Raw genomic sequence first — 13,367 nt, 5'->3', positions numbered from 1 at the left:
AGGTATTCACAAAAAATCCGTCCGAAAAGGTATCATTTTTCAATGAATATGGCCAATTTTCAACTACGCCTAACTCAAAAAGTATTGAGTTCTCAAAAAAAAATATACACCAGTTTTTGCTTAGAAATCGGTTCCTTAGCCACTTCCGTGCTTATTTTGACCAACAAATTTTCCACCCCCTTGAAGAAGTGGGAACCGCCCCAAGATAAAAGCGCCATAGTATATAGGGTAGATTTTGTTTCTTGACCTATTCCCTACTTACTGTGAAAATATCAAGTACATCAATGTAGTAGGATGGAATTCGGAGCCAAATACCCTCATTGACTGCCCTACAATAATGCTCTGCTATGATCGCGTGAGAGAGGACACACATAAGATTATAGCAAAATTTCTATTTACCGTAACTTTTTGAGTTTTTGAGCTACAGCAATGAATTTTATGTCATTGGAAAGGTAATTTTGCATTCTTTCAAAATGTGTAAAAATATACAGGGAGTATCTAAAAAATTAAGATTTTTTATTCATTTCCGGTTCAACCGGAAGCCATATTTTTGGTAAAATTTATTATGATAATAGATAATAAAGTACCATATATGTATGCAAAATTTCAAATTTTAGTTTCTATTAAGAAGGAAGTTACGGGCACTCGAATATTTTTTTATAAAAAATTCATAACTTGCCTCCTATGGGGAGTTAAGAAATCTGACTAATGTTATTCAATTTACCGATAGGATATCAAAATTGTCAAAAAATAAAAAAATTCCTTGGAGCCATTTTTGAGAAAATCTAGTCCAAATTTATGTCAAATTTTGACCCCTTAAATATAGGCAACCCGTAACTTTTTCTTAAAAACGATAACATTCTTCTTATAGCCCCATCTTTAGGCTATATAACGACTTTTTCAAATTAAACTTATCTTAAACAAATTTTTAGATAGGTAGGGAAATGTGTCGGGTGGGCGGTCGGCCATGTTGGCCGCCATTTTGAATTTGGAAATGTCAAATTAAGCATTTTTGTTTACCTATCGATGAGTTTACTTTGAGTTGAATTTCATTCATTTCGGTCAAAATTTGCAAAAATGGGCTCTAAATAACCCCCCTATTTCGGCCCCCCTTTGAGAGGTTTTTTTTAAAAGCTTAGTTTCTCGACAAAATTCTCTTAAACTTACTCATACCGAATTTCATCAAAATCGGTCCGGTAGTTTTTGCTGGGCGGTGGCGACATACGTACGTACGTACATGCTTCCGACATGTTTTTTTTTATTTGCTTTTTAGACTCAGGGGGACTCAAAACGTCGAAAAAAAGTGAAATCTGAAAAAAATTTTTTTGCACGATCCTATAACTTTATCTATTATACTTACGGTGACCATATGTACTCATTTAAGTAGGACAGTACTTATTTTTAAATATTGTCCTAATGTACTTTAAAACCTTTCTAAGGACACTCGAATGTACTTATTTTTTCTAAAAAATGAATATTTTTATCTTTTACTACTTTTACTTTTAAACAAATTTCTTTGTATACTGTTCCAGGTATTGCAGCTTTTGTGTCTTGATGGTTTCCAATATTTCCATTCTTTTGTTGACTCTTCTCATGACTTCGTTGTTTGTTACAGGCTCGGTCCATTCTATCTTCAGGTACCTTCACCCACAGTTCAAATGCTTCCAACTTTTTAGTAGTCGACGCGTTAATTGACCATGCTTCTATCCCGTAAAGCAGAGTCGAGAAAATATAACACCTTGCCAGCCTAACTCTCAAGTCTTAATTATTTCAGTTCTGTTGCACAAACTTCCTTTCTCATTTTATTGAAGTTGGTTCTTGCCTTCTCTATTCGAACTTTGATTTCTTTGGAGTAATCGTTTGTGTGATTAATTATTGTGCCAAGAGAGTTGTAGTTTTCAACTTGTTCTAAAGTTTTACCTTTAATTGTCAGGCTTTTATCAATATTTTGGGTTTTTGATCTCCTCATAAATTTAGTTTTCTTGATGTTTACTGATAATCCATATTGTTCTCCATACTCAACTATCTTGTTCATTAGCTTTTGGAGGTCTTGGAGGTTGTCCGCTATTATGATAGTGTCGTCCGCATGCCTAATGCTGTTACTTGGTGTTCCATTTAGGTACCTTTATTCCTGCTGTTTCTCCCTCACGAACTTTTTTCATAATTTCTTCAGAGTATGCATTTAATAGTGGTAGTGACAATACACACCCCTGTCGCACTCCTCTTTTAATTTCGAACTCTTCTGATGTGTGATCGTTAATGCTTATGTGTGCCTGCTGTTTATAATATAGATTTGTTATAATTCAAAGGTCATTGTATTGTAATTGTTTTGCTTTGAGGACGTCCATTAGCTCTTTGTGGCGGACTTTATCGAAAGCCTTGTTGTAATCTATGAAACAGACGTACATATCCTGGTTCACATTCAAGCATCTCTGGATTAGTAGTGTAAATCCAAAGTGGGTTTCTTCAATATCAAGATCAAGTTTTTGGTAAATGCGTTTATGAATGATCCTTAAAAACATTTTAAGTGTGTGAGACATCAGGCTTATGGTGCGGTGGTCGTACACAAAACTTCACTGCACAAGTGAAACATTTTTACACAAAATGTGTAACCTACCTAGAAAACTGGAGTACAAATTTTCATGAATTTAAACTATTCAAAAGCATAGATCTAAATAAAGCGGGCTCCACACTCTCGGCGAAGTTACTTCGCCAAAGTTGACTGAAGTCCGAAGTACCCTCTCTACACACTCGTTCTACTTCGCGAGGAAGTGCGATACCGACAAAGAGCGGTGCGATACCGACAAAGATCCCTTTGACCAGACCGACAGAGAATGGAAGTAGAACGAAGTGAGGCAAAGTTACACAAGGTGGCCGTCTACACTCTCGCACTTGTTGAACCTCGATCGACTTCTGCTCGCATTAGAAGTGAAATAATATGGAACGATGTTTGTTATTCTCTCGAAGCTTTTAAATTGTATATCAAGGCAACCATGTTAAACGAAGATCAACTCTTTGACGAACTGGGAATTTTGAAAGACGTGGCTACAAGTGAAAAAATTGCTGAGTGGAACAGAGAAGAAAAAAATAGTCAGGATCGATGGCTTAAAGTTTTTAAGTGTGTAGATCAATTCAAACTGAAAAACTTACAAATATTATGCGAATTTATTTTTTGTCTTCCGGGTACTAGTGCGGCTATCGAGCAATTAAATTCTGTAATAAATAATTATTATTGGACGTCGGAAAAGTCACAAATGTCCATTTCCTCTCTCAAGGCAGCGATGGTGGTGTACGCAAATTTTGATGAGACTTGTATGAAATGTTTCATTTACTTCAGTCAAAGCCGGACCTTCTTAAATTAATTTTAAGTTGAGAAAAATATGAATGATGCAAAAAACCGGAAGAAGATGAGGCTATTCCAGGTCCTTCATCTAAAAACTCTTAATTACAGGCTTGTGACTTTTTCAAAGTTAATGTAATGTGTTATGTTTAGTTTAATTGATATAATTTTTTATGTTTAGCTACATAGTTTATTTATTTTTAATACCAAAAAGTTATTTTGTCCAATAACAAGATACATTTTGCGTTTTTAATACATTTTTGTTTTTTGTACTTTTTTTTCTTTAAAAAGATATGGTCACCGTAATTATACTATACTACGTATATAGTACGATAAAGTAAAAACAGCAATGCCAAAATGCTCCGGTAAAATTTGACGCTACCTCCCGGACTATAAGTTTCATCACAATCAATACTTGTGGTTTAATCTCAGATAAACATAAATTTAACTTGACATGCCACAGGAAAACAGTTTCAGAACCTTATCAATTACTATTCCATAACCATAACAAACCTGTTACAAGTATGTAGGTACTATTCATAGTTTGTTTCATTGGCAAGTAAGTAATAGGAAGGTAATAGTAATGTATATTTAGTAAAAGGAGAAAACATAATTTGCTGTAAAAAAAGTTTGTTCAGTTTGATGTAATGTAAACTATTATTAAAAGTTTAATCATATATTTCTAAACGTTGCTGTGAACAAGTATATAACAAGTACATATTGTTTAATTAAATCCCTACATTCTTCTCCGCTCTCAAATTAATATTAATCATAAAATACTATCTTTTATTATAATGTTAACAGACAAAAGCGTTTATAAAATGATCTCATTTTGTTAGTACTGTTTATATAATATTTATTCACTGCCATACATTTTTTTCATTTATAGACGAGTTCAACGATTGTATCCTTGGCGGAAGTTTGCAGTCAGATAAGGTGGAACATTCGGTATAGAGGTTGGCGCGACGACGTATACTTTTAGTATTACTATTTTAGTATGTACTATTACAGGGGTGGCCAAGCTCCTTGATAGTCCGAGCCTTTTTTCAAAATTTGAAATTTTTCGCGAGCCGCAAATAAACAATTATCTAAAAAGTGTATAAAAGGTATTTAATTTTTTTCTTACCGTTTGGATTTCACGAATTTTAAAGTGAAATAAAATGCTTCACATCGTTGTTTCAAATATGCAAATAATTCTACAAGTAGCCTTAACTACTTCGATTATTCATCATTCTTCCAACTTTTTCTGGGATGGCCTATTGATCTTCTATCGTCTCTTAAAAAACACCGTCTTTAACACTATGTCTTCCTCTGATCTATCACATGACCTGTCCACCTAATCTTAACTTTTGTATGTCTGACGATGTTTTCAGTATCACTCTCCCGTCAGTTGATATCTTTGAGGACCAAATATCATTCTCAGGAGTTTGCTTTCAAATACCAGCAGCTTATTTATTTCCCAGTAGCTTATTTATTTAATTTGTGACAACATACCCGATCTTCAACAACTTGTCACTATAATCGGAGATTACAGTAAGAGAATGGGATTAGAAATTAATACCAAAAAGACGAAATTCATGATCATCTCCAGAAACATGGATGCACTTTAAAACTCCACCATAACACTGAATACCAAGTCCATTGAAAAAGTGAGCAAATTTAAATACCTGGGAATGTGGCTTTTTGAAGACTAGGCATCGGACAGGGAAGTAAAAGGTCGCATTGAGCAAGCACGACTTGCTTTCGTAAAATTCAGGAAGGTACTGACCTGTTCAGAATTCGATCTTCAACTGAGACTAAGGTTTACTAAGTGCTACGTATGGTCGGTGCTGCTATATGGCATAGAGGGCTGGACACTCAACACGAGGGATATAAACAGATTAGAAGCTTTCGAAATGTGGCTTTATCGCCATATCCTAAAGATACAATGGACAGCGAAAGTCACAAATGTAGATGTCCTTAAAAAAATCAACCAAGAACGCCAACTTTTCAAAACCATCAAGAAAAGGAAGACTATGTATTCAGGTTGCACCATGTGAAATAAAAAATACCAGTTCCTCCAACTTATAATCGAGGGTCAAATTTAAGGCAAGAGAGGAATGGGACGCAAGAAAGGAATGGGACGCAAGAAAATGTCCTGGCTCCGAGACATAAGGCAATGGATAGGGATTAACGACAATCAATCTCTGATACATTCTGCAAGAAACAGAGAGTTAATGAAAAATGCGATCGCTAACAACCATTACTGGATTTTTGCATCTGAAGAAGATTTATTTCTTACTGATATAGGGTCCAAGTTTCACTTCCATATTTAACAATTGGGCGAATAATTGGCTGTATAGTCTGAATTTAGATTGTTTTTTAGCAGCTCAGATCTTAGTAATGATGATAGGGATCATAATGCTCTATTCCACGCAGCTATCCTTGCTAAGACCTCTTTTTATAATATGATTGTTATCTGTGATTACCGTTCCTAGATATTTAAACTCTTTTACTACTTCGAAGTTGTGGTCATTAATAGTTATGTTCTGCCTAAATCTTCATCTTAGATTTTTGGTTACTAGCATGTATTTCGTGTTCTCTTCATTAATTCCAATGTACAGACTACCTGTTTCTTCCTCGAATTGTGAATACACCTCTCTCACGTCTCTTGTAGAATGATCGACTGCACCTATATCATCAGCAAAGTCCAACAATAGTTTTGATCCTCGATTTGCAAATCCTCCTGTCAGCTCAGATGATATTTTACTTATTAGATATTCTAAGGCCTAACTGAATAGCAACAGTGATAAGGGGCCTCCTTGGCCAAGTCCTGATGTTACGCTTAGTCTTTTATATTTGTTGTCAAATTTTGAAGAAAAAAAAATTAAAAGTAATCCACGGACAATTATTGAGAGCCACAAATAATCCTTCAAAGAGCCACATGTGGCTCGCGAGCCACCGTTTGGCCACCCCTGTACTATTATAAAAATAATATGTATTTTAAAGTGCCGGATTTACAACCACTAGGCCGACAGTAAAATTCTCGCGTTAGATATTCCATGGTAAATCACGAGGGAAAACCAGGAAAAAACCTCGTGATACTATCCCGACATCGTAAGTATTTGGTCTTACATTTAATTTACTTTCAAAAAACGAATACCAAATTCTGACTTTAATATGTTTAAATTATAAATAATATTAATAATACATAGATATACAATAAGTAATACTAAAATATAAAATTTTTACTAACTCGATATGTTATTGACTTACTAATCGTGGTATTTTCTTTCTATTGACTTCCTCTTTCAGTATGGGTAACCACATCCTACTGCATTCTACTGAGGAATTTGCGACACAATTGGTTTCATTTAGCATAATTAGAGCCGCTTCTTTGATTTTTCTCTTTTTACTATCTGATTATTTCAGGACTATACTTGAATCTCTCCACTGAACTCTATGTTCATTATCCCATGCGTGTTGACATATTTGAGATCTATCAAATTCTCTATTTTTAATATAAGACTGATGTTCACTTATTCTAACGTTTAATGGTCTTGATGATTCACCTAAATAAAATTGTTCGCATTCACAAGGTATTTTATAAATACAATTCTTTGTTCTTTCTTGTTCATTGTTAGGTTTAGTTTTAGATAGGATAGATCTCAATGTGTTTGTTGTTTTGAATGTTGTTGAAATGCTGAATTTAAAATTGAAAATTTCCCTCGTGATTTACCATGGAATCTCTAACGTGAGAATTTTACTGTCATCGTTGCATTTGGTTATTTTTTTAAAGACAGATCACATGCTATGATTTTTTTGTGACGTATATTCTTGAGTTGGGATTGATTTCATGTAATCGAATGAACTATCTTTTAGTAAAGTCGTCCCAGGAACGCAACTCATAAATATTGGCAATATCATTTTAAAGTCTTTTACTTTAAAATGTATAATATACGTCTGAATTGCTAATATAAATGAGTCAGATTAAATAAATTATTAGAAGAATTTTTTTACTTAGCAACAACATTTTTGTTTATTTCAGTAGTATTTTGTATTTTGACAACGAAACCCGATTTGGGCTTCGAAACGTTAATAAAATCATCTCTTTGGTAAAATTGTGGCTTATTTCCCATGAATAATAGTTGATTATAAGAAAGATGAGGGAATTTTACAATTTATAATTCACGTCCCATCTGCTCAACGCGGTAAAGTTCCAACGAGAATGGTTCCCTTCGTACTCCAATCAGAGTAAACATGTAAATAAAAAATGAATAACCATTTTCAATTTAGTGGCAAAACGAAAATACAGCCGCACCATATTCTAGTCCAATCAGAGAGTGCAGCAAGCACCTCTACCGGTTTCGAAACTTATTAGTCTCTCATCAGGAGGCACATATGCTGCTCTCTTGTCTTTCCTAAGACTTTCTTAGTCTCAGCATCCGTTATGGCTTGCAAATTGTAGAAGCCTCAGAGGTGTAACCAGAGAAGGTTCCCATTGTTTTCAGTCTGGTGGGATCTAGAGTAACATTATGTTGTTTTACATGTCGTTAGATTGAAAACTTAGTCTTTTGCTAGCAGTTGCCGCTAGGGCATCTATGCCATTTCGTTCGTTGCAATCCGTGACTGCACGCCGGGGTTTGTTTTGGTTGGATCAGAGAGAGCAGCATATATGTGCCTCTTGATGAGAGACTAGTAAGTTTCAAGACCGGTAGAGGTGCTTGCTGAATTCTCTAATTGGACTAGAATACGATGCGGGTGTATTTTCGTTTTGAAACGAAATTGAAAATGGTTATTCATTTTTTATTTACATGTTTACTCTGATTGGAGTACGAAGGGAACCATTCTCGTTGAAACTTTACCGCGCTGAACAGAATTCCCTCAGCTTCCTTATAAATTGTAAAATTCCCTCATCTTCCTTAGTCTCTGCATCCGTTATGGCTTGCAAATTGTAGAAGCCTCCCAGGTGTAACCAGAGAGTTTTCTCATTGTTTTCAGTCTGGTGGGATGTAGAGTAACATTATGTTGTTTTACATGCCATTAGATTGAAAACTTAGTCTTTTGTTAAAATGAATTTCCATTAAGTAGAAGTAGAAATCGATTTTGTATCAAAGCCAACATAGAAAAAATAAAAATACGGTATTATAAACCATATCCTATTCAACTTTAGAAAACAGTAATTTTCAGTACTTTATTTATTAATAAATTACGTGTTTTATAATTTAATAAAACACAGGCTTTGTTTGATTGATTGTATTTCAAATAACTAGGTTTAATAAAAGTTACGGTTGTAGTTAGATTATTAAGCAATTTAGGTAGACAATTTTATAGCCATACGTACGATAAAAAAGTGGAACAACAACTTATTACTTCGCTTAGCTATTAAGACTAAAATGGCTATAAACTATTAAACGAGAGTATGTAGAAAACACGCAGTTAATTTATGTAATCTATAAGTTAAAGCCTATTACTGTTAAAAGTGGTATAATGAACTATTGTATGTATGCTATTGCTGTTGGTGGTTGGGAGCTTAATTTTTAAGTTTAGTACAGTCACTGATGGTTTTCACCTCCGATTTCGTTAAACCTTTATCGATTTTCATGAAAATTGGTGAGTGGTTAGAGGATACTTCAAGGAACAAAAGTGATATGGTGCCACCTTGCGGTTTTACCCTGAGGGTGGATGCCACCCCTTCTCGGGGGTGAAAATTATTTTATCAAAAATAACCCCAGAAATTAATAGAGCGACAAATTCTAAGAAAACTTTGTTACATTAAGTTAACCAAATTGAAGATAATAAAAAATCAAATATATTGCTAACTTGAAAAACCATTTAATATTAATTCAAACATTCAAAGTGAGTTATAGGTACTTGAATGTATATTTTTTTCGGTGAGTAGTAGTCAAATCTATGTATTAAAAATTATTTAATGGGAAAACAATGCATTTTATAATGCATCAATGCAGGAATACCGATCAAATGAGCTCTAGAAGAAATTGATAGAATCAAAAGTAAGCAAGTATGATGAAATAAGAGAACCCTTTCGAATTTTTTAGGAAAAAGTGAAAAATTAAACAAACGAAATTTCCACACAAATTGAAATTTTTGTTTATCCAGAATTTGTCATTTAATTTATGACCTGTCTTTTTGTTACACCTTGTATATACCGATGTAAAAAAGTGAACACTCGTTTAATAAACAAATAAATACACTCATTGGTTTAAATTTTGTTATAGCAAAACGACGTTATAGGCATGACGATTTCAGAACCAAATAACAAAACTGTGTGTACCACAACGGAATGAATCTAAAAAATGAAATTAAAACCGTCAATTCCTCTATTATGTCACAGAATTTGATGACATGTATTGAAATAATATTTTACAAATTTATTTCATTAAACATATTTCACATACAGTACGTAAATCGTTCAGCTGGACATAGGGAACATACATTGTATATATTTAGATACATAAATACATACATTATATTATATTGAGGCAATTGTGGCAACTGAGCTCTCTCAATGACAAATTGGTTGTTAACATTAAGGGGCAGAAACCTCAAAATTGACAACTCATTTCGACTGACACAGATAAATGTCAAAATATGACAATGTAGTAGCTAAATATTTTTGGCCTAAGAGAATGGGAAAACTGTTTAGTTTTTAAATTAGTTTTTAAATAAAAAATATTTTAAAAATTAAAGTAAAATTATTACCTCATTAATCACAAACTTTGTTTTTGATTTATTTATGGACAGCCTTGTTTCAAAACTCACTCATTCTATTCGTTCAGCAGCTCTATTGCACCAAAGACTCGTATTCGAACAGAAGCTTCAACTAACACAGGTAAGCGCAGTTGCCACAATTCTCTCCATCTGTATTCCCCATGTCCATCTGAACGATTTACGTACTGTATCAACTTAAAAAAAAAATAATTAAATGGAAAAGTAATGGAAAACAACTCTACCGGACAGACAAACCAAAATTAAAGTTAATTGTAATAATAGGTTTGTTCTAGCAAGCATTGAAACTAGTCAGAAACCATCAGCAAACAGTTGGTCAGTGAGAAAACATAATACAGTCACCAGTGCTATCTCCCCTACTCGCGCTGGTCCACTATTCGCTGATGGTTTCAAACCGTTTGAAACTGATGCTAGAACAAACCTATTAAAAACATTAGCACTAAAAAGGGTCCCAAGATATGTTAATCGACCATAGTTGACCATCTTGGTTTTATCAATAGTAGACTAAGGGCCGGTTGTTCGAACGCTAATCAAAAATGGAATCAACTGATCATTATCAAATATTTAATTACTGTCACCAACTGTCAATGTCAGCTTTGATTGGGTTGATGAAAAGATAATTGATTAAAATTATGAAATTAATTGATTAGTTAATAAATTATGTCAATAATTGTTATGTTAATTAGTAATTAATTAATAAATCAATTATGTTAATTATCAAAATGATAATTAACATAATTGATTACAATCAACTGATTGGCGTACGAACAACGGATTTTGTTATTTGAGGCTTGTTAAGGGGACTTAATTATAGTCAACTTCTTGAACGTTCGAACAACCGGCCCTAAGTGCCGGTATAGGTGAAATTTGATAATCATTTTAGGCACAATAAGAGCCTATTACTTATACAGAGAGAGTCTGTAAAGTGGAATAAATTCAATATCTCAAATACTAATTGTTTTTTTGGAAAATGCTCAGACCCGTCGATTAGTATTTCAAATTGTCCTTTTTGACATTCAATAAAAATGTATACAGGGTGTCCCAATTTAGAGATATGACGTCATCGTCGATTTTCTTAAATGGCAACACTGTCATTTTGATAGCTAATTTGATAGGGTTTGTAAAGTTATACATAACTGCAAAATATCAAATTTTTATTCTCTACCATTTACAAGATAATAGAAAATAACAAAGTTATATCTGTAATTTCGAATATATTCAATAATTAAAATACTAACTGTTTTTTTGAAAAATGCTCAGACCCGTCGATTAGTATATCAAATTGTCATTTTTGACATATAATAATAATGTATACAGGGTGTCCCAATTTAGAGATATGACGTCATCGTTGATTTTCTTAAATGGCAACACTATCATTTTGATAGCTATTTTGATAGCGTGTGTAAAGTTATACACATCTGAAAAATTTCAAAATTTTATTCCCTACCATTTACAAGATAATAAAAAATAACAAAGTTATGAAGAACAAGAAGTAATCAAATAATAATTGAATTTATTTATTTCAATTAAGCAAATGCTCATAACGTTGCCCATTGACAATTTGACAATAATTGAGGGCAACATTATGAGTTTTTGCTTAATTTATTGAAATAATTAAATTCAATTATTAGTTGATTACTTCTTTTTCATAACTTTGTTATTTTTTATTATCATCTAAATGGTAGAGTATACAAATTTGAAATTTTGCAGTTGTGTATAACTTTACACACCCTATCAAAATAGCTATCAAAATGACAGTGTTGCCATTTAAGAAAATCAACGATGACGTCATATCTCTAAATTGGGACACCCTGTATACATTATTATTATATGTCAAAAAGGACAATTTGATATACTAATCGACGGGTCTGAACATTTTTCAAAAAAACAGTTAGTATTTTAATTATTGAATATATTCCAAATTACAGATATAACTTTGTTATTTTCTATTATCTTATAAATGGTAGAGAATAAAAATTTGATATTTTGCAGTTATGTATAAGTTTACAAACCCTATCAAATTAGCTATCAAAATGACAGTGTTGCCATTTAAGAAAATCGACGATGACGTCATATCTCTAAATTGGGACACCCTGTATACATTTTTATTGAATGTCAAAAAGGACAATTTGAAATACTAATCGACGGGTCTGAGCATTTTCCAAAAAAACAATTAGTATTTGAGATATTGAATTTATTCCACTTTACAGACTCTTTCTGTATAGTAGAACCCAAAAGAAAACGTATGAACATTGTGCATTGTGCTTTTTAGTGGCACATGGTCGACAGTGGCATATCAAACTTACTACTTATGAACGGGATAAATAAATTAAAAGGTACCCTCCCTCACTACCAATTTTTTTAACTTTTTTTAAGTTCTATGTGATTAAAAAATAACGCTCCGTGTAAATTTAACCCACTTATATTTATAGACGAGGCTTTTACAAAACTTGTTTATTTTTATAGACCAGTAGGTTGAGTATGCATAACCTCAAAACAATTTTTAAAAGTTGTTTTTTGGAAAAAAGCGTTCAACTTTTTTTTGGGGATGGCTGCAGGTCTAATCTTTTCTTAATCTTGTGTATTTTATCAAACACTATATTTGTAATTTTGTTCAGATTTTTCCGTAAGGTTCGCCACCTTCAAAAATCTAAAAAAAAACAAGTAAAATTTAATAAAAAACTTTGGTCTTGGTAAAAGGTATATTATTTTAAAAAGCCCTATAGGGCTACAAACATCGAACAGAACGTTTTCGCTCTAAAAAGAGCATCATCAGTGTTGCAAGAACATGGTGAGCCAACCAAAAAATACGAAGGTCAAAGCCTTTCAAAAATGGACTAAAAGTCACATCAAAATGCTAACATAGCAAATTCCAAAGGATGGATATAATCCCTAAGGATATGGCCCTAGGATAACATATGACTCCCACACGTTGTAAGTGGGTCAAAGGTAACAAATTAGGTCATTGTGTTACAAGAGCTGACAGGCATCCTTTGGAATTTGCTATGTTAGCATTTTGATGTGACTTTTAGTCCATTTTTGAAAGGCTTTGACCTTCGTATTTTTTGGTTGGCTCACCATGTTCTTGCAACACTGATGATGCTCTTTTTAGAGCGAAAACGTTCTGTTCGATGTTTGTAGCCCTATAGGGCTTTTTAAAATAATATACCTTTTACCAAGACCAAAGTTTTTTATTAAATTTTACTTGTAATTAATGGTATACAGCCAGCTACAGGAAATTCTTCCTAGTGGATTTTAAAAAAAAAAACCTGTTTTTAGGGGGTCTTTTCCTATTATG

The sequence above is a fragment of the Diabrotica virgifera genome, chromosome 4, assembly GCF_917563875.1.
Source record: "Diabrotica virgifera virgifera chromosome 4, PGI_DIABVI_V3a".
In the NCBI taxonomy this organism is placed as follows: domain Eukaryota; kingdom Metazoa; phylum Arthropoda; class Insecta; order Coleoptera; family Chrysomelidae; genus Diabrotica; species Diabrotica virgifera.
The sequence above is the reverse complement of the archived record's forward strand: the minus strand, read 5'-3'. Positions refer to the sequence as shown.